Source organism: Lepidochelys kempii, chromosome 10 (assembly GCF_965140285.1).
Source record: "Lepidochelys kempii isolate rLepKem1 chromosome 10, rLepKem1.hap1, whole genome shotgun sequence".
NCBI lineage: Eukaryota > Metazoa > Chordata > Testudines > Cheloniidae > Lepidochelys > Lepidochelys kempii.
Window position 1 is genome coordinate 18,640,027 of NC_136389.1, and position 27,518 is coordinate 18,667,544.

At 44.4% G+C, this 27,518-nt stretch overlaps 1 pseudogene; it reads left to right on the forward strand.

Annotated features, from left to right (window-relative positions):
- The window catches only part of LOC140917999 (histone chaperone asf1b pseudogene), a 122,177-nt pseudogene extending 95,846 nt beyond the window's left edge, over positions 1 to 26,331 (forward strand).
- The last annotated feature ends 1,187 nt before the right edge of the window (positions 26,332 to 27,518 follow it).

The following is a 27,518-nucleotide window of genomic DNA, read 5'->3' on the forward strand; positions in this document are numbered from 1 at the left end:
TTAAGGAAATGCAGGGGCACCAGATTTTAGAGGATCTGTTCCAAAGATACTGGGCCATAGCCTCAGCTGGGTGAAATTGTCATAATTCCATTGAGGTCCACAGAGGTGCACCAATTCACACCAGCTGATGATTTAGCCCATAAAGGGAATGCTGGATATGTATCTAATCACACTGCTCTAATTGCCTATCTGAACAAAAGTGGGGCAAACTGATATCTTATTATCTGTTTTTCCCCTCTAAGCTGCTGAGATGATAGCCAAGCCCCTTGGCAGTTTCCAGTATCCCTAAACTTTTTGATTTAGCCTTGTACTTGAATTCTCCTCAGTTAATATTTTCAGCCTCCTGCTGCCTTCTCTGATTATTCTGTCACTAGTTAAGTACAGTACATGATGTGGGATATTTATAGTAGATTTTACCTGATCTTTTAAACACTGGCTGCTTCTTTGTTGAGGTTCAGTATTGTCACCATTATAGACCATTTCATTCATGTTTTAGAGCCCTTAGCAGCAGTATATCCAGAATAATAAAAATCTAGGCATTTTAGCTTAAATGTAGTTTGATATCTATTAGGGCTGTCAATTAATCGCATTTAACTCACGCGATTAACTCAAAAAAATTAATCGTGATTAATCGCAGTTTTAATTGTAATGTTAAACAATAGATGACCAATTAGAACTTATTTAATATTTTGGATGTTTTTCTACATTTTCATATATATTGTATTCTGTGTTGTAATTGAAATCAAAGTGTATATTATTTTTGCTAACAAATATTTCCACTGTAAAAATGATAAACAAAAGAAATAGTATTTTTCAATTCACCTTGTACAAGTACTGTAGTGCAATCTCTTTGTCATGAAAGTGCAACTTTAGCCGGCATTGCAAGGTATTTATGTGCCAGATATGCTAAACATTCATATGCCCCTTCATGTTTCAGCCACCGTTCCAGAGGACATGCTTCCATGCTGATGACGCTCATTAAAAAAATAATTCTTTAATTGAATTTGTGACTGAACTCCTTGGGGGAGAATTGTATGTCCCCTGCTCTGTTTTACTTGCATTCTGCCATATATTTCATGTTATAGCAGTCTCAGATGATGTCCCAGCACATGTTCATTTAAGAACACTTTCACTGCATATTTGACAAAACTCAAAGAAGGTACTAATGTGAGATTTCTAAAGACAGCTACAGCACTTGACCCAAGGTTTAAGAATCTGAAGTGCCTTCTAAAATCTGAGAGGGATGAGGCGTGGAGCATGCTTTCAGAAGTCTTAAAAGAGCAACATTCCGATGCGGAAACCACAGAACCTGAACCACCAAAAAAGAAAATTAACCTTCTGCTGGTGGCATCTGAATCAGATGATGAAAATGAACATACATTGGTCTGCACTGCTTTGGATTGTTATCCAGCAGAACCCGCCATCAGCATGAACGCATGTCCTCTGGAATGGTGGTTGAAGCATGAAGGGCCATATTAATCTTTAGCGCATCTGGCACTAAATATTTTGTGACGCTGGCTACAACAGTGCCACGAGAACGCCTGTTCTCATTTTCAGGTGACATTGTAAACAAGAAGCAGGCAGCATTATCTCCTGCAAATGTAAACAAACTTCTTTGTCTGAGCGATTGGCTGAACAAGAAGTAGGACTAAGTGGACTTGCAGGATCTAAAATTTTACACTGTTTTATTTTTGAATGCAGTTTTTTATACATAATTCTGTATTTGTAATTTCAACTTTCATGATAAAGAGATTGCACTACAGTGCTTGTATTAGGTGAATTGAAAAATACTATTTCTTTTGTTTTTTTACAGTGCAAACATTTGTAATAAAAATAAATATAAAGTGAGCACTGTACGCTTAGTATTCTGTGTTGTAATTGAAATAAATATATTGGAAAATGCAGAAATATTTAAATAAATGGTATTCTATTATTGTTTAACAGTGTGATTAGTCACGATTAATTTTTTTAATCACTTGACAGACCTAATATCTAGCTCTCCTGGACTGTATTGAGTTTTTAATTTTTGATTTCCCAAATCAGCCAACTTTTCTTTGTATATTGCCTGGTGTGGAGGTCTCTACAATCCCCAGGATTCCATCCTCATCAGCATTTGATTAGGTCCAACAGGCATTCTCTAAGGTGGGGTACAGCTCTGATCTGTGACTTTAATTGATCCTAAATTATATCATGTCTGGAGTGTGAGAATTCGTTCTTTTCCAAAGATTGTGTACCTGGCGATATGCCACCCAAGCACACACTAAGTGAAGGGAGAGAGAAACAAAATGAGTAGTGTCAGACATAGGCGTCGACTCCGTGGGTCCTCTGGGGCTTGGCAGGCCCCCCATCAGCTCCTCCTCCTCCTCCTCCTCCCAGCACCTCACGCCTGCCACGATTAGCTGTTCAGTGGCGTTCATGAGCGGGAAAGTGGAGGAGTGAGGGCAGGGTGTGCTAGGGGATGGGGAAGAACGGGGCAGGGTGGGAAGAGATGGGGCAGGAAGAGGTGGGATGGTGCTGGGGGTTTGAGGGAAGGGGTGGGGTGGAGTGGGGGCAGGGTCTGGGGCAGAGTGGGGGTTGAGCACCTCCCGGTAACTCATAAAGTTGGTGCCTATAGTGGCAGAGAAAAAAGATAGTTCTTTCTCTCCTCACTATTTATTTTCTCTATCTATCATTGCTCTCTCTATTTTTTCTTTTCTCTCCAAAGTTTTTTCTCTTCTTATTCTCACTCCTCCCTTTTCTCTCTCTTTCCCTCCCTTGTGTTTTTAATTGAGTCCTTCCTTTTTCTTGCCTCCTTTGCATCCGATGGGCATCCTGTTTTCCTCCTCAGGGAGAGGCTCAGATTCCTATGTCACCTCCAGAATCCTGTAGTCAACACTGACTGGTTGCATCAGAGATAGGCAGTGGGCCAGACTCCCATTTCCACTGGCTCCTGCTGATCTTGCTGATTTTGTGTCACTCTGGCTGACTTATATTATACAGTGCCTCTCTATATTGTGAAATTTTTCCCTCCCTCCATACCCATGAGAGAGAGAGAGAGAGAGATTGGAACTGCTAATCCCGCTGAGCTTCTCATCACTTTGTGATGGAGTGCATAAATCCTACCCTGGTACAGAAAGTGTTAAGGGGAACTGGAAAGCTCATTTAGTGCACCCGGAGGGTGTGTCCGGTTTAAATAAGGATGAGACCCAGCTGTGGAGAAGCTGCAGGAAAGAGATGGTACACTGAGGGTGAAAGGCACTAGGGGTGAAGGAGAGTTGTGAAACAGGCCTTGGAGAATGATGACGCCAAGGAAGAAGCCCTGAGGGTCAGTGGTTCGGGAAGAGTTGAGCCTTCAGAGAGAGAGAGCCCTTGAAGGCAGTACTCTGTAGCAGAGCAGGAATGAATTTTGCAGCACCTAGGAGGGTGGTGAAGAGTTTTATAAGAATGGGGCCCAGGAAGGGTGGAGGAGTTATTTCTTTGCATTTGGCATAGACTTTGGGTAGGAGTGGACCACAAGCAGGATTGAACAGTGTTTGGTGGAGTTGATGGAGGAGTTCAGAGTAACAGCTGTGTTAGTCTGTATTCGCAAAAAGAAAAGGAGTACTTGTGGCACCTTAGAGATAAATTGGTTAGTCTCTAAGGTGCCACAAGTACTCCTTTTCTTTTTGATGGAGGAGAAGGCTCTGGAACAGATTGTTAATAGTTTTTGTTGTCTATGATAGAGAACCCCCTGAAATGCAAATACAAATAGTTTTTGTTGGCTTTGCACATGGAAGTGTGTGTCTGTGTGTCTTTAAATAGGAGAGTTTTGTGTTCAGTTTTGCTGTTAGTTGTTCTTGTGTGACTCACAGGTAGGTTTTTACTTTCAATGTGATATTTGTATATCAACACACTGTAACACTATCACATCACTGTCCATTTTAAACAGAGCTGCCCATGGGTCCGCCAGAAATTACAAGCCAAACTTCTCAAAAGTGGCCACTGGTTTTTGGTGTCTCTCTTTTTGAGAGGCCAACTTGAGATAGCTTGGGCCTGATTTTTTTTTTTTTCCTGACGTGTTTGAGCTTGTAGCTTCTTTTTACTTCAGATCAATGTGTGGGTTCTCAGCACCTCTAGGCACCAGTCCCACATTGGGTGGCCACCCAATGAATCACTCCAAGTTATTGGCCATTTATAGACATATGGCTGGTGGATGTTTTGGAACATGGATTCGGTGTGCGTGTGTGACAGATATGGCAATATCCTGGACAAACCTTATTGAATGAAGCATTTTAGGAGCGCATTGTATTAAAATGCAAATGTTTATCTGTTATTGTGGGATTGTATGTAACTTGGCTAGGAGACATGACTAATGTAAAGGGAAGTGTTATGAGCTCCGTAAGGCAAGTCCTGCACCAGTAACAAGATTAAAAGAACATTAAATTTGGGAGGCTACACACTAAAAGCAAGAAGTTTTGCAGTTATACCATGTGTCTTCCAAGGCCTAGGCACAATGGCCAGCCTCTTAATGTACTTAGTTTTCCAGCGTGCTCTTTTAAGTATTTGTAACACGTTGGCCAAGAGTGTTTTGCCCCTGTCAAGTGAACGGACATTGCAAAGAGATATGTCTGCTACTACCTTCAGGCTAACGGATTTGGTTCTTTAAATCAAACAGTAGAAACTGTTGGGCACATGTCACTAGAAAATCCTTGTTTTTATGGTATTATGCCCCAGTCTTAACATAATGTTGGACTAAAGAATCCTCTTCATCTTGGAGATGTTGCTAGGTCTCCTGGGAATTTATCAATCCATGCAAATAGCCATAGTTTCTGCTTTCTGATATGTGGTGCTCTGGGGAGACTGCCCCATAGGGCTCTGTGTGCACAGCGGGGAACATGGATGAAGGCTCCTTATTTTCACCAAGGTTGGTAACAAAATTGCCTGTATTTAAATGGTTTTCTGCTATCTAATCATTAAGTGTGTATTTTTCCCATGCTGTTTCATGTAAGTATCAGACGGCTGTCCTTGATGTTGCCCAGTAATGTAGCCCACATAGATTGGAACTATAGCCATAGTCAATGCTCCTGTTTTTAGTGTCACAACAGCTTGCTGGAAAAGATTATTATAAGAGACGTGCTTCAGTACTGGTGCAGACATCAGCTGTAAAATGAATAATGTTTCTCTCTCTTGGCTTTCATTTGTTCTTACGGAGAAGGCAGTATTACTTGAGTTACTTTGTGCTAAAAGACATCGGGGATAAGAATGTGTCAGTCCATCATTAAGGGGATGTACCATTCCACTTTCTTTAGAAAACAACAACAAAGAGATTTTAGTTAAACAGGAATTCAGTACGCTAAGGGTTCATGAACACACAGCGCCCTTCTGACTCTGTTGATATATCTTTACTAGTGTGGTATAAAGGTACATGTACTCCAGGTCCATCGCCATGGCCCCAGCTCCCGGAGATGTGGTTACATCTGAGCTGTCATTTAAGAAAAGAAAAGGGTAAGTATTTAGCCTCCTGGTTGTGGAGAGAAGCTGGAAAACGTGAACTGCATGTAACTGAAGCAGCAATATTATATGCCTGAGTCTGCAGAGAGCCTGAAACAACAGATCTGGGAGAAGTGAACTGTCCCATCTCAGTGTGGGGGTCAACACCAAAACCCATTGCTCTGGGGGCACCCAATAATGTTGGTAAGTGAAGCTGTTAGGGACAGGGATGTCTTTTTGTTCTGAATTTGTACCACACCTAGTATAAGGGGTCCTGGTCCATGACTCGGTCTCCCAGGCACTACCACAATACAAATAATTAATAATAATTAATAGTGTGTGCAGCAGACCTGGCCCACCAACCCAAATAGGTACACCACAGCTGCTGAGCTAAGTGCTGAGGGCCCTTCTGCTGCCACTCCTGCCTGTCTCCTGGTGGGGAAGGGCTGCTACTGTTCCTGGAGATGAGGCAGGGGCTTGTTGCTGCCACTACTGGCGGGAAGGAAAAGGAAACTTCCTACTGCATCCACTTCTCCAGTGAGGCGGGGTCATGGTTCAGGGTTGGGATCATGAGGAGCCCTGTGATTTGGTATGTCTGGGCAATGGGATTGCCTTAATCTGGGCATGATGCTTGCACTCCATCAAAGCTTATGCTATTGAAAAGAAATCACATGATCCATAAATACCTACAACTTGAGATTCCTTGAGCAATTAAAGATCTCTGGCCAAAATTCTGCTGGCAGTTACACAGGTGTAAATCTGGAGTGACTCCACTGAAATCAAGTGCACATTAAACTCCCTTCATCGAAGACCTGATTCAAAACCCACTGAAGTCAATAGGAGTCTTTCAAGGGCCGTTAGATAAGGCTGTGGAAGGAGAGTTGACAGTCTTGTTAGTAGACATCCCAACATTTCTCTACTGGTTTTTTTTTTTTTCTTTTTTTTTTTTTTACCATTCAGGAAGGGCAGGGATCGGTGTCACAAATGTAAACGCCAAATGTAAACGCACTAGTTTAAGGAAATCAGTGCAACATTTGCATCAGTTTAACTAAACATGTAACTTGTGCGTGTAGACAAGGCCACTGCAAGGACTGCAGCTAGTCCTTTCTGACAGTACCTCCAGGGCTGCTTTTCACATGAATGGGACAAATACTCAGAGCGAGGGTGTGGCATTTCAGTTCCTCTCCTTGGCTTCCTATTTCCTTCAATGGAAGCCAAATCTAGTGTTGCTGTCTGTACCAAGCTCCTGGTCGTTGCTCAGGCCATGTTTCGGTCTGGCTTTTGTGGACAGCTGCCTGCAAGTGATTGAAGATGGGCTCTTTGCACTACCTTTCTTGCACACTGAGACAGGGCGAGGCTAGGCACAGTCTATCCTGTGCAGTTCTAGGAGAAAGGGGTGCACTGAGAAATGCTGACATTCTTCGAGCACATTGTAAGATCAAACCCAAAATATATGGCTACCACTTTTATCTGCTTCGGCATAGCTCTGTGCCTAGAGTATGTATCCAGAACAATTCCATTGTTTACTGTTTAAACATGAGGTATAGAGTACTTTAGCTGCCAGTTTCCTGGGGAAAAGGCTGCAACAATCATCTATTACCTATGCTCCAACCTCCCCCCGCCCCCCCGACTCTTAGGCCACATATATAAGATTGAGCAATTCTTTTCCAGTAATTGGACTTTGGTTTTGGCTACATTAAGTTTTTGTTCTGTGATTTAATAGTCTATTAACTATTTTGCCTCCATTCACAAAGTGAAGATAAATCAGCTATTTGCAAGCAGGGCTGCAGCTAGGCCTGAAAAAGCACTGGCGGTTTTATTCATAGGAAATGAGTCCTAGCTGAGGCATCTGACCCAAGGAGAAATGGTAGCAGGTTGCTGTAAAATGTTTCTCCTTTGGGCGGTGCAGCCGGTTTGTGTTGTTTGATTTGCTCTAGCTGGTCAGCCTTCTAGTCTGTAAAAACTGTTCTGCCACAATGATTGTCTGAAGAAAGAGCTAATCCTGGATCCATGCCCAGTTTACCCTATTAGGGATGGGGACCCTTCCGACCATCTGATAAGCAGGTCACAATCAGGCTTATGCAGCCAAGTGTGTTTCGGCAGCACTTTGCTGTTCACTTGGGGCCCACAGTGCTCCCTGAAGTCAGTGGAGTTTTTTCCATTGACTGGATCAGGCTTTTGTTGGAATCGTTGTTGGGTTGTTCTCTCTCCATGCTGCATGGATTTGCTGCAGTGCCCATTAATGCTCTGGCAGGCAACGCAACCCAAATATGACACTTGGCAATAGCACAGCTTGCATCATGCAAGCATGGAATTTGAGACCACAAGCAGAGATCACAAGACTGGCACTTGTCACCCTGGGGGCAGGGGGGTTCCTGGCAACAGGGTAAAATTAGCTTCCCTGTGTCAGGAGACAGAAGGCATTAATGCCGTTCCATCACAGGCTATCTCTTCCTCTGTTTCAAATGCGCCAGGAACTACAGTGTTGCTCTTAGGTGTCATCTTATTAAGTTCATTTCAGATAAATTATGGCCTCTTGGACACTTTCTCTGTGTGTGTATTTTTTTCCCTTCCTCTACTTTGTTTCCTGCCCTGAGCAATGAAATAATTAAGCTGGTCAGAAGTTCACCATGGTTTTATTTCTTTTGGCTGTAAGAGATAGTTGGTTCAAGTAGTAAAATAACAGCCACGCTGCAAGTGACCTAAAAACCTCTACCCTTGGCCAGACTTATCCCTGGCATGCTGGGTGACCAGTCTGAATTCATTCCCTGGTGTGGTGCAGGGTAGCAGCGGAAACAGTATGAGATAGGCCTCTTCTTAGTTTCTACTTATCCCTCGGCTCTGACCCCCCAACTTTTTCTGCTTCCAAATGCCAAAAAGGAACTTATTTACTTTTTGAGCAAATAACCTAAATATGCAGTGAAGTGATCTGAAGGTCCTGGAAAATTTACAAATGGGATTTGGATGTTGGAATCTGGTTCTTTGAAATATGTGAAAGGGGAGATTCCATTTGCAGTATTTCTCTTTCAGTCAGTAGTGCTAAGTAAAGATGGTCCGGAGTTCCTGGATCTGAAAATCCCTAAGGCTCAAATGAGTATGGATCTGTTTTTTGGGTTAGATCCACCTTGCAGGGATCTACCCAGGCTTAGAATGCTGGATCCAGATTTCCCCACAGTTCAGATAGATTTGTATCTGGGAATCTAGTTCAATTCACCTTTTAGAGATGAGTCTCAGGCATAAAATTTGGATCTGGGCCCAGGACCAACCTCTCCAAAGTTTGAGTGGAAGGGGGACAATATGGCAGCCAAGTTTGTCTCCAGCACTGAGCACTGTTTGTTTCTCCCATGTCTCTGTTCTTCCTGTAAGTGAGATATGAAAACAAACAGATAATATGCAAATATATTTGATTTTATGCAGTCTTGAAAATGCTAATTTACAGTGGTGAGATTCTGAAACTGACATCAAGGTTACACGCAGCCAGCCTGTGGTTATTGTTGAAAACTCTTGGATGAAGCAGAGGATTGGCTTGATGCAGCCATTCCTTTTTCTTTACAAAAAGATTCAAATTTAAAATGTCTTTGCATATTTTAAAGGGGTGAAGAGAAGGGGAGGACTGAAGTGGTTGCCAAAGCACCAGTGGATGTCAGTGTGCCATGGGATTCAAAGAACTGTACAGCTTTTCCCCATTTTCAGCAGCCAAAAACCTCTGTACAATTAGCTTTATTGCAATGAGACTTCAGAGCTGCTAACTGTGTATGGGGAGAAGAGATTCAAATTGAGAAGCAGCTCCCTCTTTTATCTGAGGAACTGATGGAAAGATGACAAAACGTTTGTTGGAATGATAGAGAGCAAATGTTCTAATTCATGTCATGTTTCATAGTGCTAATTTATACATATTTGTTTCTGTACCAAGCTGGCAAGTTTCAAGAAAAGATCTGCCAGGGATCAGGGAAAAGTCTGTAGATCCTTTGAAACTACTAGCATGTACTTGTAACGTTATTTGGTGTTGATAGCTTAAACAGAATTGTGTCTCTTAGAGACCGTAACAGGCTGCGAGGCCGTGTGAGAGGCAGTATGGCCAGTGGGGAGGGCACTCGACTTGGACTTGGGAGTTCAGGATTCTATTCTAAGTTCTGCTGCTGGGTGACCTTGGCAAAGTCAACTCACTTCTCTGTGCCTCCATTTTGCCATCTGTAAAGCAGAGATACTGGTACTTACCTCCTTTGTAAAGCGCTCTGAGGCTTACAGATGAATACGTAGCACTTATATGGCATTTTTCTAGTTCAATAAACCATTCCTCCTCTTGCCAGGGTAGGATTTTTCTCTGCAGTCTGTTTTGTAGCATTTTGGCCAGTTCCCTATTAAATGTCCCAAGAGATGGTGCCTCTTCCATTTCCCTATTCCACATTCTGATCGATCTCACAACAAGGAAATCTTTCATAGAAGATTAGGGTTGGAAGAGACCTCAAGAGGTCATCTAGTCCAACCCCCTGCTCAAAGCAGGACCAACCCCAGCTAAATCATCCCAGCCGGGGCTTTGTCAAGCGAGGCCTTAAAAACCTCTAAGGATGGAGATTTCGCCATCTCCCTAGCCAACCCATTCCAGTACTTCACCCCCATCCTAGTGAAATAGTATTTCCTAAATTCCAACCTAGACCTCCCCCACAGCAACTTGAGACTGTTGCTTCTTTTTCTGTCATCTGCCACCGCTGAGAACAGCCTAGCTCCATCTTCTTTGGAACCCCCGCTTCAGGTAGTTGAAGGCTGTTATCAAATCCTCTTTCACTCTTCTCTTCTGCAGACTAAATAAGCCCAATTCCCTCAGCCTCTCCTCATAAGTCATGTGCCTCAGCCCTCTGATCATTTTTATTGCCTTCTGCTGGACTCTCTCCAATTTGTCCAAATCCTTTCTGTAGTGGGGGGCCCAATACTGGACGCAATACTTCAGTTGTGGCCTCACCAGTGCTGTACAGAGGTGATTAATCACGTCCCTCGATCTGCTGGCAATGCTCCTACTAATGCAGCCCAATATGCTGTTGGCCTTCTTGGCAACAAGGGCACACTGCTGACTCATACCCAGCTTCTCGTCCGCTGTAATCCCCAGGTCTTTTTCTGCAGAACTGCAGCTTAGCCAGTTGGGGCCCAGCCTGCAGCAGTGCCTGGGACTTCCTGATAGGCTGAATGTTTTTTTCCCTTAATTTCATCCCATTACTTAGCATTATGCCTCCCACGTATCACCCTAAAAATCCCTCTATTTCCTTAGGGTCTAGTTCTGCCACTCTGACTTATATTCAGTGATAATTTACCCTGCTGGGAGTGTCACTGGTTCTAGCAGGACTACTTGCAAAGTAAAATACTCCTCAAAATGAGTAGGAGAATCTGGATCTTGGTGTGTTTAATTCTTCGGTTGTTTGTAGATGTGCCCATTCAGTCAGTGTTGAGTCTGGCTATACATATTTAGCTGTTTTAATCTTTCCTCTTAAGTCAGCCCCTCCAGCTCTTTTATCATTTCTGTGGCTCACTTTTATCTTATTTCCACTACACCTGAAATTCTCAGTAAGGCTCTTGCCTTCTGGGGGTTTGATCTAAGTGTCAAGAATATGTCACGGCTGAAGCTGGCCAGGGAATGTGCCTGGCCTGCTTCTACAGGGAGATGATTATTGCAAGAAGAAAAACACTTACTCTCCAAAGAAAGTTAGTGAGTGTCCTGGTAAGAGGCGGGAAGAAAAAATAGCTCTGGGGCTAGTAATGGGGAAGTTAACGTAAACGTGATATGGATCTCAAGAGAAACACTGCACAGATGCTAATCGTTTCAGCAACACTTATGCTATTTGATCTGGGGGGGGTGTTGTATCCAGTTTGCACAATCCTTTCTCTCAGACCTTTTTGCCAATGCATCTCATCTAGTCAGCCATGAGATGGAGTTCATGTGCAGCACCCAACTATCTCCCGCACGGCATGTGCCTTGCGGGAGGGCGCAAGGGGACCACAGGTTCATCTTTCTCCATTGCCCCCAGTACATTTAGGCCTGTTGTAGCCCTCATCAGGCAGCCATTGCTGCCCCAGCTAGCCCCTATCCCTGAAATAATGTAGGCGTCTACATGTGTGGAGCTTCTACCTGTCTCAGGAAGAAAAAAGAAAAGGTCAACCAGGGGCTCCTAAATGCCAAGAAAACCCCAAACAATTATTTATTTGTGAAAGACTGAGCCTGGCCATTCACTCTCTGCCAGATCTTTCCTTCTGTAAAGGATGTGAACTTGTGTCCCATGTCGCCTTGGAACTTGAGGGGTAGAAGCACCCCTTCCTCGGATAGGGGGTGGATTTGGGAGGAAGAGTGATGACTCCGCATCCCTCTTCTCCCTGCTCCCTCACATGGAAGCCTGGTTATTTTACAGACTGTTGGAGAGAGACTATCCCAAAGGCACAAAGGAAATCTGTGACAGAGCCAGGAATATAATTTTAGACTTGGAAGGATTAGATTTTTATTAGTAAATGCTGGTAAACACGGATTCTTTTTACCATAAACGCACAAACGGATGGAAAAATATTTCCATCGATGATCAACATTTACAGATAGAGTAAGAAAAATGTTGCTTGAGAACTTCTTAATTTGATATAAGGATATTGTGCTGTTGACAAGTCTTATTTTAACCGTTATAAAGCTTTAACTTTTTTTGAATCTACTGTAATTGTCTGAAACCCCTGTAACTTCAACAACTGTAAAAATTTAAATAGATTAAAATAGATGAAAGATGCTAAAAGCCCATAATTTGTGAAAATTTAAACAGATAAAAACTGAAAAAAATGCTTAAAAATAAACATTGATAGCTGTTGAAATTATTTATATATATATATAATTTTTTTCTATATGTAAAAAAATAATTATGACAAGCCTAAATATAATCCAGGTTGCCCATTGTGTTTTAACCACAAGGCAGTTTTCCTCCCATACTGGCACTAACATGAGCTGTACCTGGTAATTAATAGCCTGCTTCTGATCACAGAAGGATTTGGATTCACTTCCTCTTAAACGTACATTTGTTGCAAAACTGCATGAAATGAACACAAGTGATGTCTCTGTGACTTCTGTTATAAAGCTCTCCTGTACCATGTGTTTAGTTTGCTTCCTTTTGTGTTTGACCAGTTCTAAGTATTTAGATAAGATCATTATATACCCTTTCTTAACAACGTATCATTCAAGATATTGTATCATAATTGTCTCCAGTAATGTTGGACCTAGTCAACAAGTCTCAAAACAGACCTACACCCATTCTTCTGCACAAACCTTGCACCCTGGCTTTTCAGCTCAGGAGCGGGAGGTTTGTATAATTTTTGGTGGTGCACAGAACAGGTGTCCAAGTCCGCCCCCCCCAGCAACACACACACCTGCCGAAGGCTATAGGAGGGAGTTTGGGTGTGGGAGGGGACTTGGGGTGCGGGCTCTGGGATGGAGTTTGGATGCTGGGTGCAGGCTCTGGGCTGGGGCAGGGGGTTCAGATGCAGGAGGGGGTTTGGGGTGCTGGGTGTGGGCTCTCGGCTGGGACAGAGGCTTGGGGTGTGGGAGGAAGTGCAGGGTGTGGGGCTGGGCTGGGGATGAGGAGTTTGGGCAGGCTACCCTGGGACTGGGGTGGGGGACCAGAGAGGAGGACTCCCCCCAGCCCTCTCCCCGCTGGCAGCAGCGAGCTCTGGGAGACAGGGGGGCACCTACCCCAGCCTGCCGGCATGACACTCACCCAGGCCCCCCCCGGCTGCTGCTCAGGAGGTCCAGCCACGTAACCTTGACATTTTACTTCAATAGTCTTAGCTACGGGAAGGGGGGTGAAGCAAAAGAAAAATAAACAAACAGCTGTGATTTTTGTCACAAGAAAACTAGCTACAGTATCAAGTTTAAGTATGTTTTAAACCTGACTATTCTTTCTAAAATGATGATCTGTAATAAAGCCTGCTGATGGCAGAATGAAGTTTAGTAAGGCTTGTTAAAGGCAAACACAACACTGCGGGCAGCATTCTGATCTGTGTTACCTCGTGTAAATTTGGATGTGACTTCATTGAAGTCACTTGTTTATTTCCCTTGACCGAGTCAGAAATATGGAGGCAATTTTTGTTTAGTCTGGGGACATCAATGATTTCACTGGAGTTAATTATGATTTATACTGGTATAGCTGAGATCAGAACCAAGCCCTCTGTACCTATAGCTTGACAGTTGTAAAGTCAATACATAAAAACGGTTATTGGCATAGTTACTAGAAATGTTTGCTCGGTTACTCTACTCTACCCATACCACAAAGAACATAAGAGAGTGTTCCCGTAGAGAACAGGTTGCACTTGAAATGTAAATCAAATTCAATATCATCTAACTTGTTAGTACAAAGTCTTTGGTGCTGTTTGATAAATAGGCAGCACATGGAACCTTGACATCTGGCCATTTGGGAATTAATAAAATGTGTCATTAACTCAGTCAGCATTTTGAACTGGAAGACATTTAAGGAAGGATATGCAAGAGTGAAAGAACCGTTGTCCTGTGCGTACTTCAAAAAAGATGCTAAAACCTTCAGTGACCTTAGACTATAAGTAATCCTGTCATTGGACCTCAAGGTAAAGTGTCTGTAGTTACATAAGGCCTTTTCTCTGTTCCTAAAGCTAACACAAGCTGGGCATTTTTGTCACTACTGATCATTTCATTCACATGGCAGAAGCTTTGCTAATTACAGATCAAGAGACGTAGACTACAGTTAAACCTTGGCATAAACCTTGTTTGCAGTTATAGTAAAGCATGTAATATTTTCAATGACCAAGTGAGAAATTTGGAATCAATTTTGTCTAGTGTGGGGAAAACAGATTCTAAAATGGCTTCATCCGGTCTACACTGGGGAAAGTATCTTTAACCTGCAATAGCAGAACCCACTTCCAAAACCAGGTTTGGCTAACACAGCTTTTTCCATTCTGTGGGCAGGACATCTCTCTCCGTCAGTGAAACAGAGCTGCAAACAAATTCATCCATCGTGTTTAACTACAATCTGTGTCCCCTAGTCTGTGATTAGAAAAGCTTCTGCCAAATTAATAAAAGGTCTGATCCTGCTCCCATTGACATCAATGGCAAAACTCTCACTGACTTCAGTGGGGCAGGGGCAAACTCCAAAGGCCAGATTTACAAAGGTGCCTGGGTGTCTAAAGATGCAGATAGGCACCTAGTGGGATTTTCAAAAGCATCTAAATGATCTAGGTGCCCAACTCCCACTGACCTTCAAATCTTCATATCTAAATAGGCAGGTCCATTTAGCTCTTCTGTATTCTATAAAGATAAAAATAGTGTAGCTAACAGGGATCAGAACTCCTGGGTTCTTTTCCCAGCATTGCCACTCTTACTGTGTGAAATTGGGTGACTGTACAATGGACTTCTGGGTGCTGTATAATATATAAACTGTAATAGGAATAATTTGCTGACAAACGGTGTTTAAGACTGTAGGCGTTACTCATTGTTATCTCCCTGGTTGATCCTTCGTGCAAAAGCCTGAGACAAGGGATGAGCTTACACTGTGCCCTTCAGATTAGCAAACTCAGGCTCTGGAGGAAGCAAATGCCAAAGTTGAGGGCCTTCCTTTGGGAATGCTGTGCTCCCAGCCCTGTGGTATCCAAATCCGGGTAGTGTTAGCAGAAGTATGTCACCTGACTTTAACCATCATGACGTAAGGAGAGAGGCAGTCTCAGCCTGCAGCCTGTATAGCTCAACGTCAATACCTTGAATTGCATCTACAGAGAAGTAGAAAGGCAGTGCAGTCTTTGGGGTTCCTCTGTGCCTCATTTTCTTCATCTGTAAAAATCAGTTATCCTACTTCAACAGGGGCTTGTGAGGCTTGATAAACTACAGCTTGATACAAAGCCAGCTGAAATCAGTGGTGAAAAAACCCCTACCAGTGATGACTAAGATCTTTGGATCATGCCCTTAATCACTGTGAAGCACTTTGAGCTCCTCTGATGAAAGTTACGTAGACATGCAAATCACCGCTCTTGGTGGTTTCTGGATGAGGATTATGAAGTCAACCACAGTGAAGAAGTGATGGAATTGTAGAGACAACTAAACAGACTTAAATTTTCCAAATGATCATGTCTACGGCTTAGAGTACGTCCAGTGGCTTCAAAATGTCATTTCTGGCCAAGGTGATCCCTGAAATATGACTTTTCTTCTCTGCTTATTTAGTGGAGGGTTGTGGTGTTCCATCATTTGCCATGGCTTCTGCTGAACAAAATCTCACTGCTTTTCTTTTAGGGCCATTTAATTCCCAGAGGCCTTCAATGACCAGATGTTAAGGCATTGGTTACACATCATAAACATGAAAGGAATTATTCTGGATGAATGAACTTTAATATTTGATTGTCATTGTCTACTTGTGCTAATTCATTACACTCTTTGGGCTATGTGTAATTATTGTACACCTCCCAGATGACACAGGTGGCAGACTATCAAATCATTTAAAGCATTCTTTATTGAGCAAATTCTGATAGCCAACAAAAATGCCTGTTATAAAGATAGTTGTGTGAAGTACTAAGTAATGAGCAAACCTCTTATTCTATAGAGCCTCTTCTGGGACATGAAATTAGCACAGTATATCTAGAAATGAAATTTCAGCATTGTGCATCACCAGGTATGAAAATTAAGGTGCAATCTTTAGGTAGGTGTGAGGGTTAGTGTGTGTGTGTGTGTGTGTGTTTAAAAAAACAAACCAAAAACCAACCCCAACAGATTCATATGCCACTGATTTATTAATGATAAATCAGACCGTAAGAAGTGCTGCCTACCATGTCTAACCTGTATATTGTTGCACTTGAAAATAATGTTTTGAATTAATAGTAGCATTGTTTATGACTAGTGCTGCTGGAAATATTTAGGAACCCAGAGACTCCAATGAAATCAGAGTCCCACAGTGCTAATCACTGTACATACTTAAATAGACAGAATAAAGTGTGGGGAAGGAAACGGAGGCACAGAGAGATGAAGTGACTTGACCAAAGTCACAGAGCATGTCAGCAGAAGAGTCAGAAGTAAACCCCAGGGCTCCTGACTCCTCACCCTGTGCCCTAGCCACTGGATCACACTACCTCTGTACAGCCCCTCCAGCAGGACTACTTGTGTGAGTAAGATGAGTGAGACTTGGCCCTTGTAGTAGCTTAATTTGCTTACAGTCTTTAAGAAGTGCAACTCTCCAAATGGCTGCCAGGAAGTTCTGCTGTCTCCTGTGGCTTGTTCAGAAGGGAGTTTACAGCATGCTAGGGACAGAAAAGAATGGAGTCCTGCACTGGAGTCCTAGATGGTCTGTCTGGGAGAGTCAGATACCACAGTGATGGGCATAGTATAAGAACCTGAATAGAACAGAGTCCAGGGCTCTAGCATGGCATTGCAGTCTGGTGCAGCATCATGCTTCCATGATTTCAAAAACTAAACCAAACAAGCACAAACAGGGTTTGTTTGATTTTAAACATTCCCTTCCAGTGAGCAACCAGCACAGCACTGTGTTAATGTGTGAGCAGCAGTGAGTGGTCTAATTGTCCAAACAGTGTGATTCAAATATATAAATGGCATAAATGGTGGAAACTTTGAAGTGTTTAGTTTTTAATAGTCTATGGGATTAGTAATACAGATAAGGCATTTAATCATTTAAACATGTGTCTTTTATTTTAGCAATGTCCTCTTTAAAACTTTGAGCTACCAAGGCATTCAGATGAACTATTTTCTTGCCAGTATTTTGAGAAATGGGTTTGTAAGCAGAACTCCTCACTGAGGACAACAAGGAGTCCTGCTTTAAAACCACTGGTAAAATATGGCCATTAGTGCTTAATCCTGTAAGGTGCGGGGTCAGTGGGAACTGAGCACTTGATGGAGGCTTGATGGAGAAGTGATCCTGATAAGCGAATGAAAGTTCTGTGCAGCAAAAGGCAAAGAGTAATGATCCTGACATCTGCTAACGCAGTCCATACCAACCTGCCCCATGAAATCCCCTTTAAATCAATAACTGATCAAATAATGAACCTGTTGAAGGAATACAAACCAGGGCTTCACTGCAACATTTCCATCTGATTGTTTTTAAATCAGAAAATTGAGCTTTTCTAAATAATTAGAGAATTCTACTACTCTTTATTAATAGTTTTTCTCTTGCTTGAGGTGAACTATATTTATGCTTCAGTTAGATATTACTGATCCCTGTTTCATAGAATTATGTTTATTACTGATGATCTTTATGTTCCACAGTATCAGGTTCTAATTAATTAAACTAGTGCATAACAATATGGATAAAAGGTACATACTGTAATCCAGGACACTTGTAAGCATTCAGAGAAGATATTCTGAGTTGTTTCCCTCTAATTAAAGGGATAATATACTCTCGTAGGCCTGCCTGGTCTATAGTCGTAGATTACTTCCCCTCCTGCACCAGCTGAGCTGTCAGGGCTGGAGCATTGTGCAGATGGAGCCAGGCATGCATTCCCCACCTCTGCCTGCCCACACCCCTAGGATAGGGAGTAGCACCCCCCAGATATGAGTAGCTGACACCGAGCGGGCTTACTGACCTGCCACATGTTAGGACAATGACAGATAAGATCTTGGCAAATTCTTTGCACATTCTTCAGACTTTCTGGAATGAAGTTTTCAGTCTCTCATATACCTACTCTCTGGCAGAGCCTCTATTGTAGTCCATAGGAATTGTCATGGGAAAAGGATCAGGCCCTGGATAGGCATAATCAGCTTTCCCTTTTTATGTTGATGTAAAACAGGGGTAGTCAGTTATTTTTTGTGAAGGTCCAGATTTCTTGGTCAAGGTCCAAACTCCAAAGAAAATAATAATTAAAACCCCCCAGTAATGATGATAGTAAGTAAATAAAAAAGATTCTGGGGTCTGTTCAAAAAGCCTCTGTCAGTCCTGGTCTGGCCTGCGGTCCGCCTATTGACTACCCCTGATGTAAAGGATGATGCTTTGTTTTGAACTGAGAAGGTTAAAAAGGACAAGAAGCCATCAAGTAGGATGGCTAGAATTTCATTTATTTGCCTTCTATAAGGAGTCAAACAGGCTAATAGTTATGTGGCAAAAGGCTCAGCATGAGAGCTCCGGTTCAGGAAAGCATCCCTATTCAGCAAAGCACTTACGCTCCATTGAAGCGAGGCACGTCTTTAGATGCATTGCTGAATAGGGATGGATTCAGGCATGTGCCTAAGTGCTTTCTTCAGGATTTAAGGCTCTGATCTAGCAAAGCAGTAAAGGATGTGTGTGTAAGTCTAAGCATGCGAGCAGCCCCACTGAAGTCAGTGCACATAAATGCTTTACTGCATCGGGACCCGGGGGCCAAAATTTACCTCTATTGTCGTCAATAGGAATTTTAATGGGGGAAGAGGCTAAGGCTCAAAAGAAAGGGAGCCCAGGAAAGGTCCCAGCACTCAAACATAAAAAGAAATGCTAATAGAAAAGGTAACTTCTTGTGCTAGAAGTGCCTAATGGCTGCTGTCTTTGATCTCTAAGCAATTACAGACTTCATGAAAGAGGATAGGTATTATAGCTAGCCTTCATTCAGGCTAAATGGAAGAAGCAATTCAGTTATATTATTCCATAAGGGAGCTTGAGACAATGGAAGCCACCACCCAATGCAACTCTACCCATAATAGACTCAACCCAAACCAGGGTTTGAGGGTTTCCTTGGAACTGATTGCAAAATAAGGACTGAGGCATTGACTGGTTAGAGATGTGTATTGGAGCAGAAAGCAAAGAGCAGCAGAAAGACAGAGAAAGCCGTTGTGAGTGTAGGAAAAAGCAGAGACAGAGTTTCTTGGGCACAAGAATGACTAAAAGGACAAGCTTGGAAATTGTGAGCAAGGAAACTGCCTACTGTGATCAAGGAAACAGGACTTTGAGTCAGGTACCTTCTTTGTAAATAAACCAATTTCTCCTCCTAAAGAATGCCCTGAATATTGGCTAATCACTCAGGCCAAAGAAGCAACTGTTTTGAGCTTTCTATAGAAAGAAAATCAATGCCGTTCTTTAGTTGAAAATAGAAATGTCAGCAACAGAAATTCCCAGGACAAGGATGAAAATGGCTGCTCTGGTGGTTCAGGCGCTATCCTAGGAGCCAAGAGGTCAATTCTCTGCTGCGCCACAAGCTTCCTGTGTGGCCATGGGCAAGTCACTTAGTCGCTCTGTGCGTCAGTTTCCTGTATATACAAAGCAGATAATGGGGCCTCTGGGTGCCACAGGAGTGCTGGGAGGATAAATGCATTAAAGAATATGAGGCGCTCAGGTACTATCAGAGTTGCCATGTTGAGAAACTGGAGCTGGTGCAGAAACAAGCCACCAAAATGTTTCGAGGGCAGGAGAAAATGCCTGTCAGAGAGAGCCTTCGAGCTCAATCTATTTAGTTTATTGAAAAGAAGAATGAGAGGTGATTTGAAGATATGCTTTAGTCAAACACAGGTTATGCTTGAGTCCAACAATTCAGGGGCAACTGGGGGAAATTTAATAGCCTGTGAAACACAGGAGGACAGACTAGAGGATCTAATGGTAGATAACTAAAGGATGTTGGGGTTTAACTCCTTTTTGGGGATAGTGAAACTCACACAGAGACTGGACTAACTCAATCACACATGCTTAACTTTACACATAAGATTCCTCACGTCATGCATAAGTGTTCGCAGGATAGAAGTCCCAGAGCTTGATGCAGCTGTCAAAACACCCAGGGACCCAAAATTGGACCTAAAAGGGGCATAGGTTTGCAAGGCCAGTAATCTTGATAATTTTCCTTTCTTTTCAAGTCTAAGTGCACTAGAACAGCACAGCATGTGAGAGAAGGCAAGATTTATTTATTTTCATCATTTACTTATCTGGCACTGTAGATATGCATGGTACTGTAATTTGGCAATCAGGCTTAAATGAGGAATTAGTGTTTTGTTAGCTGTACCATTTGATCTACAATTATGGAGTAATATATGTAATAACAATACTTTGCACTTCTTATTCCATGAATCCAAAGGACTTTAGACATTGACATAGCCTCTCACAGTAGTTCTGTGAGATTAGTAAATAGTGCTATACCCATTCTCCTGAAGGGTCAGCTAAGGCACTGAAAGTTATGTGACTTGTCCAAGGTCACATAAGACAGTGGTGGAGCTGGGAATAGAACCAAGGAGTTATGATGACCTCCTGAGGTCCCTTCCAACCCTGATATTCTATGATTCTATGACTGCTGCTCAACTGATCTCTTTACAGAATAAATCTATATAAGAGGTGCAGTGCTCACCGTGCTGTGGGAACTGGTTGCTGGAAAAAGGAAGTTTGTGCCATTGAGGTTCTGGCCTATGGAGAGCTGTGCTGCACCAGCTGACCTTGGAAGCCAGGGTGATTCTGGGGAGTGCTCCCGGTCTTCAGGGTTGCCGACTTTTGTGACACTTGTGATAAAAAGCACAATACATAGTGTTTTTCTTAAAGGCCCAGATGCTGGAATTGAGAGTGCATGAGAATCTTGGCTTTCCATTTCCCCCCTGCCATTTTTAAAAGGTATACGTCTAGCCCTCTGGGATGTTCGGAAAAGTTTGGAAACATGATCCAAATGTGCACTACAGGCTCAGAAGACAAACTCAAAACTGATTGGTATAAAGAAATCTCATGATTTTTAAGACAGGCTCTTGATCTTTTGGGAGCCCTGTGATGGCTTCCCCCAGGGGTGCCACTTGGAACTGGGGTACCACTGAGCCTGCCTGATCCACCAGCCTGGGCTCCCTTCCACACTGTGGTGCTGTGATAATTTTCCAAGCTTGCTCTTTCACCAGCATACACACAGGTAGGGAGACACCCAGCTGCAGCTTCACACACACATGCTGAGATCAGCTCTGCATGGCAAGGCTCAGCTAAGGCACCTCCCAATTGCTAAGGCATGCACCCCCCTCTGGAGTTTAAACCCAAAATTATACCGTTTGACACCACCAACATACTCTTATCAACCTCTTGGCTCCAGTCTGTACCTGCGGCATTCCACTCCTCCCCCGTCACAGTCCAGCACTGCGGACTCCAGTACCCACTGCACTCAACACCCATCTCTCTGTGGTTTCGCACTGCTGAAGTACAGTACCCGCTGTTCTGGACTCCATAGGAGAAGATTGGATATGATGCCTGGACATACACAAATCTTTAACCCACCCAGGACCCCACCTCCTCCTGGGACCCTCCCTTCCACCATCCCCCTCAGTGCTAATGTGTTTTTTTTGTCTGTCTCTCTTCTCCATTTGATGTTTTTTAATAAAAGAATTGTGTTGGTTTGAAAGCAATCTTTATTCTGTTAATTGAAAGCAAACAGATCTGTGCAAAGCAACAGGCAATTTTCTTAAACCTTCATAGTGCATCGTCTGCACCAATCACAATCACCCCCCAGCATTACAAGCACTGCACTTCCAAGCATAGCAACAAATATTAGTGGCTTTCAGCTTCAAATTGCTGCCTCAAGGCATCACTGATCCTTATGGCCCTACGCTGCACCCCTCTATTAGCCCTGTTCTCTGGCTGTTTAAAGTCAGCCTCCAGGTGCTGAGCCTCAGCGGTCCAGCCCTGAGTGAAGCTTTCACCCTTCCCTTTTACAAATATTATGATGCGTACAGCACACAGCTATAAGCATAGGAATATTGTCATTGGCCAGGTCCAGCTTCCCATATAGGCATACCCCTTCTGATTAATGTACTCAGTGGCTAGGTAGTCTGGTGCCAGAATTGGAATATGCGTGCCATCTATTGCCCCTCCACAGTTAGGGAAGCCCATTTGTGCAAAGCCATCCACAATGTCATGCATGTTGCCCAGAGTCACCGTCTTGCAGAGCAGGATGTGATTAATGGCCCTGCACATTTCTGTCAACACGAGTCCAACGGTCAACTTTCCCACTCTGAACTGGTTAGCGATCGGTAGCAGTCTGGAGTAGCCAGATTCCACAGTGCAATCTCCACACGCTTTTCCAGTGACAGGGCAGGTCTCATTCTCATGTCCTTGTGCCGCAGGGCTGGGATGAGCTCGTTACACGGTCCCATGAATGTAGCTTTCCTCATCTGAAAGTTCTGCAGCCACTGCTCGTCATCCCAGACGTGCATGATGATGTGATCCCACCACTCGGTGCTTGTTTCCTGAGCCCAAAAGCAGCGTTCCACTGTGGTCAGCACCTTTGTGAATGCCACAAGCTCTCTCATGTCGTAGCTACTACGTGTGGCAAGATCAATGTCACACTCCTCTTGCCTTTGTATTTTAAGGAATAACTCCACTGCCATTCGTGATGTTAGTCAGAGCGAGCAGCACACTGGTCAGCAGTTCGGGATCCATTCCTGCAGATCGACGAGGCAGAGCGCACAGTACACAAACTGTTGCAAGATGGTGCCAGATGCAGAGGGAAGCACAGGGATTGCTGGGATACGAAGCAATGCATCACGGGGCGTTAGGACAGGACCCAGGATGCCCTGGGACCCCCTCCATCTTCCCACAACGCTTAGTGGCGGAAAAGGAAGAGACGCTCTGTGGGATAGCTGCCCAGAGTGCACCGCTCCGAACAGCGCTGCAAGTGCCACGAGTGCGAACACGCTATTGCGCAGATAGCTGACAGTGTGAACACACAACAGCAGTTTCCCTTCAGTGCTCTCTGAGCAGCACCGTAACTGTGTAGTGTAGTGCTCGTGTAGACATACCCTTCGTAACATTAAAAATCCTGTCAGCCACCCCAGGTGTGGCTGGGGCTCCAGCTGTCAGCCTTGGGCGGCTGCTTTTGTGCCAGCCTGGGAAGTGGGAGAGGGGACCCCATTGTAACCCCCAGGCCTGGGGAGGGTGAAGAACCCCAATGAGTAGAGGTGAGGCTGGGTGCTGCAGGGGGGATGAAGTGACGAGGGTGATGGCTGATGGGGTGGGAGGCTGTACTGATGGCGGGGTTCTGAGCAGATGGGGTAAGTGCTGGGAGGGTGAACTGAGGGTGGTGGAGGTCAATGAAGTGGGGGGCTGAACTGATGGGGTGGTGGTGGTGATGGTGGTTGGGAGACTGAACTGAGAGGGGACTGAATTGAGGGTGGGGAGAGAACTGCTGGGGGACTGGGAGATAGGATTAACGGCTGGGCAGGAGAGGGGCAGATGTGGGGGTGAGAGCTCCTGCAGCAGGGGCCAAAAATCACCTTATCCAGTACATGTAGGAGAGTGGGCAACACTAATTGTCACGTGCACACCCTCTTGGGATGGGCAGTAGGAGATCAAAAATCAAGAGACTGACCTAAAAAACACAATACAATCTTTTTAAAAAACATCATGATTTTGGGGCCAATCTCATGATTTTGGGGGGTTGGATTTATGATTTTTGGTCTCTTGAAGTCGGCAATACTGTGTGTGTGTGAGAGGAAGAGAGTACATCAAACTGCCCCTCTTTGTGCTCCTGCTCTGCAGGAGCAGGGCCCAATGGGAGCCTTTGCAGTTAGGGAGCACAAGGGTTCTGCAGCGCAAGGCTGTCCAGAGAGGGAAGGAAGGGAGAGAAACTGGCTAAGTGCAGAGAGGAGCAGTGACCAACCCCCCGCCCTCCAATTTTGAGAACTCCAAGAGACATGCTTCGGACACACTGCCTCCTGGAGTTTCCACTGGGGTCATGCATTTCTTCCCCCTCACCTGTAACAGTGGGCAGTGACTAGATACAACCCATACCTATGTCTGTGACTGGACCTTGTGATTTGTTACTTTGTTGATCTACAGAATTCCAGGGCTAAATTTGAAGTCCCATCAATTAGGATGATGTGTAGGGTAATGCCATTCAAGTGACTGGGCAGTTTTTTATTTAGCTTGTGTATATATTGCATTTCCAAGCAGGTCCCTGAAAATTATCAGCCATGTTCATTCTCTGTTGAAAATCTCCAACTGGGTCTGTTGAATTTTGTTAATATCTTTCTGTGTTTCCCTTTCATTCCCCCAAAATTGGCATTAATAGTGGTTTCTAAAGAACAAAAGCTTAATGTGATTTTAGGGCTCGAAATCCTCTATGAATATGTAAAATGCAAAGTCTCTGAGCAGCGGTTAATTTTTTTTTATTTTCCTGGATGAGAACAATGAGTCGCATCCTTTGATAAAGTACACCTTACCTCCATATTATTAACAAATGCAGTCGGGTGAATCAGACTGCATCTGCCAGTGAGAATAGAGATGCTAGTTTGGAGGACAATATTAGATTCCATTCCCAGCATGCTGTGTTTATGGTTAGAAAACCAAAGTACAGATTGGAGATTTGTCCCAGGTCAACGTCTCCTTGACAGCCAGCGCACTGTTGCATACCAAATGCTCCCTCATAAAAAGTTGGATGGCAAAAACAAACAGCATTACTCTAGAGTAATGGCAGGTACTGATATCTTACACCATCCTGGACTATGCCTTTCAGATTGCCAGCTCAAAACCCAGGGTAAAAAAACCAACTGAGATGACAGGATGATGTATATGGTACAAACGGTGGAGCCTGAGGTAAAAGGGGAATGCAGTTATTTTGCTGTAGAAAATCATGACTGGAAAAGCAACTAAGTAGAATGCTGAATATGCTGATTTTGTTGATGATAAAGTAAGAAAATTCAGTGTTGTGCTGCAGGTCATTAATGTGAGAATGTGATCTTATTGCTATGGAGGAGCATTTCTTTCTGCAGCAGAGAATGGAGAGAAATGTGCCAAAGGACTAGTATCCATTAATGCTTAAGCCAGTTGGGGGGAGTGTGAAATCACGTTATATGACATAAATGTGATAGGTCCAAAAAAGGCATAAGGGCTGGAGAAAATGGCTAACGGCATGACACAAAAATTAGTCATTCTGGGGAAAAATCATTGCAGAAAAAACAACTTTTTTATAATTTAGGCAATCAAAAAACAGCAATTAATTCAAGCTGGATGAGGCATTTGTCCAGATGTAGCATTGGCTTTATATTTACAGAATGGGGTTTTTTCACTCTTCATTTGAATGCTGTTTTCAACAGTATGTCTATTTAGTCCTACCCCTTGCTGTTTCTATGTAGTGTACTGCATTCTGGATTTCAAATTACACACTGACATTTAATTTGATAAAATGTGGTGCAAAAGGGAACTGTCCTATCAGTGTTAATGCTGGTAGGATGTTGGTAAATTAAGCAACAATAGTTGAAATGAAAAAGAACACATTGCATGAAGAAATATATGTAGAGAATATTTAGTTGATTTCACGGCCGGCATGGGGAGTGAGTAGCAGGTTTGGGTCCTAGAAGCAGTGATGTATCCTGTGTGTCGGTGGTGTCAGTTCTGGAGAACCTGGGCCAATTTGACTACTTGTACCGCTTCCAGGTGTGGTTTGAGTGCAGGGAGGTGCTGCTATATAAGCTGGAGTGGAAGATCATCTACATGGCCTCTGTGGAGAGTGAGAAGTATGACAAGGTGTTTGACTCGGTCCTGGTGAGACCTGGCACAGCTGGGAGGCACATGTTTGGTTTTGAGGCTGAATCCCAAACCACCTCCCCAAGAGTGATGTGGTGTGGATGACAGTGGTGCCCACCCCCTGCCACCAACCTGGGCCAGGAGCTCATCCTCACGGGCTACTACATCAACAATGAGTACCTGGACCGCGAGCTGTGGGAGTACCCGCCCCTCAAGCCAGACTTCTCCCAGCTCCACAGGAACATTCTGTCCTCCAGCCCCTCTGCCCCTGCGACCAGATGGATGACATTGGGAATGTGGACCCAGAGTCCGAGGGCAGGATGCCTGCCAGCTGCACCCCTGGCAAGGGCTGGACGCCACCCTCTGCATCCTGCCTGAGAACTCCACAGACTTCATGGGATCTGGGGCGCACTCAGACCCAGACAGGGGAGCCCAAGGACGCAGCCACTGCATGAGGAGGAGGATCTGACTGACTTAGAGGAGGCTGTGACCACATATCAACTATGATGGTGAGTGGGGAAACCTGGGCATATTCCAGTGGGGTAACTGAAGCAGAGGTGATGGGGGGGGCGGTTAGAGGGAATGATCTGTCATGAGACTGGGAGCGCTTGCTTCGCAGATGGGCTAGGAGGGAATCGGAGCCATAGGGCTGCTGGGCTCTTCTCCCCCTCCACCCTGCAGCTTGATCTCCCCTTCCTCTGTCCCTGCACTGATTGCTGCTAGTTCAGTAGGAACAACCCTAATAATCTTGTTGTCCTGCCCACCCTGCATCAGGCCTCAAGGAGCCCCCTAAAGTCTCCATCCCCTGCCCCCTTGGTACATGCGGCTTGGGGGGCTCACCAGGAATGGGAGCCAGCTCTGCTGGCTTGTCTCTGGGAGTCATCTGCACCCCTGCACTGACCGAGCTCCGCTCCTTCCTGGGCTGCTGCAGCCCGGACACACACCTCCCTGGTATCATGAGCTGCCCCATAGGACCCCCTTTCCCTGTGTCTAGCTGGGAAGTCACTGTGTACTCTCTCCTCCAGCCCCCTGCTGTGGGGTTCCAGTGCTGCTGCTCTTGGGCATACCTGGCCTAGTGGTTCCTCCTCCGCGAGCAGCTCCCTCCTGCCACAGAATTGCATTCCCCCTGGGTGGCGTCTGGTGGCATCTCATCCTAGGCTTGGCCTGGTTCTTGCTGTGGTCATGAGCCTCCTAGTTCCAGTTCCTCTGGGAAGCAACTCGCTCCAGAGTGTCTCTCAGCCCATCTTGTACCACAGCCTTTCCTAAGTTAAAGGGGCACCAATCGACAGAGTCCCTGTGACCTTGGCGGTGGCAGTGCTCAGAGCATGGCAGGGCAAAGGGCAATGTGATCTGTATTAGGAAGCATTTGGACCCCTCCTGTTGGATCAACTTGCTTTCTTCACCACCAAGAGCCTTTGACAACACTTACTGGTCTGGTGTGTCATGCTAGGAAACCCATGTCTGGTCAACTAGAATGGACCCTTGCTGCGAGGGCAATAACAGCAGCATGATCCTGAATGGACCATGCTTTCCTCCCAGTAAGTGGCTGCGGGACGGCAATGCTCTTCAGCATAGCGCTCTCTGGAGTAAAGGGCCAGTTATGAGCCAGGCCAGGATCTTGAGCCCTCCACCTAGAGATCAGGAAAGCTCCCCTAG